Genomic DNA, 2,036 nt, shown 5'->3' with positions numbered 1-2,036 from the left:
CCAGATGTTATTCAGAGGATGATTTGACAATTCCAGTTTCTTGCTTTCCCTATTTTGGTGAATTTATAAGTGATGTAATTAACACATTTTATGAGGGAGCCACAAATAGCATTTTCGACACCTTTGTTGAATTCACCTTTTACACTCTGCCTCTCCGCATGTTTTATTTATAAACCTTGTAATAATTTAGGATAAGCTAGGGTTTGGCGCCTTGCGGTGGAACATTAGCATTTTGCGTGGCACTGTTCTTTGTAACATTCCCTGCAATAGCCAGAGCTGAAGAAATTTTTCATCTGCAGGATGGAAGTGGACTCATTCATTGTTTGTTTAAATCAGCGAGTGTGATGGGGATAAATATTCAATTAAATTCGATGTTAGGGGCGAACTGCAGAAGATCAAACCATACTCTCATATCCACCTTGAATTGGAAGCAAATACATGCTAGAAAATAATCAAAAATGTTGAAACACCACAGTAGGGGAGAAACAAAATGTCGTCTGCACTTCATGGAGATATAGAAATATATAGTACATGTACAACCTGAACAAGTATCAAGCGATAGAAGAGAGAGTATAAGAAATCTTTTCTTAATTTTGAATGGAATCCAGATCCCGATTTTCTTGAACAGAGATGGTTTCTCATCCAATCTCACCATCCAGTCCCTTCTGCATATAAACCAACATTTTCCGTATTACCATCAGTTCAGAGGAAGGGGCACTGGACATGCAACGTTAACTCTGATTTCTCTGCATCGATGCTGCCAGACCTGCTGAGCATTTACAGCAACTTTTGTTTTGTTTCAACATTTTCATCGCAAGTTCTCACAATACAACACATCATCGATATTTAGAGCCCTGTCAAACAGAGGAATTTGGACAATGTGGTCCTTTCTTGTTTCTATTACAGTTGGTGTGTCTGTGACACCTGAACTACTGCCGAAATCTGTTTCTTCTTTAAGATAGAAAGAAATACAAAATTCTGAACATCTTGTAAATCTCTGGAAACCTATTTTTTTAAAATGCATTTTAGAGGCAGCTGAACTCCATGAAATAATCGGGATAGATTTTTGATGATGGAACACTCTGTGTCCTTCATTGAACAAGCTTGTTTCCCCACTCTCCAAAAACTTTCAATGCATAACATAGAATTATCACAGCAAAGGTGGTGAAAACTCAGCCCATTGTGTCTTCCAGTTTGGAATGAGCGATATCTCTACTCTTATTCTCCTGTATTGTCCCCATATCCCTGCACATTTTGTTATTAGTATCTGTTTTTAATTGTAAGCATCCTGCAAGATATGAACAATATGATCAATTTCAAACAAAAACAGACTTTGGAGGGAAAGTTCAGCTGGTCTGGCAGTACCTTATGCCTCAGGTGCGGTGACCCTACTCAATCTGTATTCCCAATGATGAAATGGTGTGTACATAAAATATAAAATATAAAATATAAAATATCCTTGTTGTGAACTATATTTAATTCTATCTGACGTTAAGAGTGATGATGACTGGGGAATGTCATTGTACTCCCCATGCAGTCTCCACAGCCACTGCCCCCATTCTGCCCTATCTCCCAGCCAAACGTGACTCATTAATTCACAAGTCTTAAAGAATAAGCTCACTTTTGGTTTTGGACTGAGGGGAAAAAGTGTAAAAATTATTGCTTAGTAAATAACACTGCATTAAGATGTTTGTCAATTTGTATAAATTAATTACTGAAGCATATTATGAATGGAAGGTCCAACGTTTCTTTATTAGAGCAGGGAGAGGAACATTCAGATAAGTCCACACTTCCTGTCTGTGTGCAGAGCAACTGTGCCCAGTGACAGTGTGTTGGCTGGCGTTTGTTCCCGTGGAGAAGAGATCAGCACAGTAACAAGTCCTGATTGTGTTTTTTTTTTGTGGAGGGGTGGAATATCGGGGTAAGATGGTTACAGCATTGCAAATGTACAACAGAGCAGAGTCATCTAGCTTGGGATAAGAAAGCATCCATCATTCTCCCTCACAATTGACTTCACTAGAGCAACTAGTCATGGG

This window comes from Chiloscyllium plagiosum, unplaced genomic scaffold, assembly GCF_037043375.1.
Source record: "Chiloscyllium plagiosum isolate Xiang-an unplaced genomic scaffold, Cpla_swu_hap1 HiC_scaffold_45, whole genome shotgun sequence".
NCBI lineage: Eukaryota > Metazoa > Chordata > Chondrichthyes > Orectolobiformes > Hemiscylliidae > Chiloscyllium > Chiloscyllium plagiosum.
Note: the sequence above shows the minus strand (reverse complement) of the source record.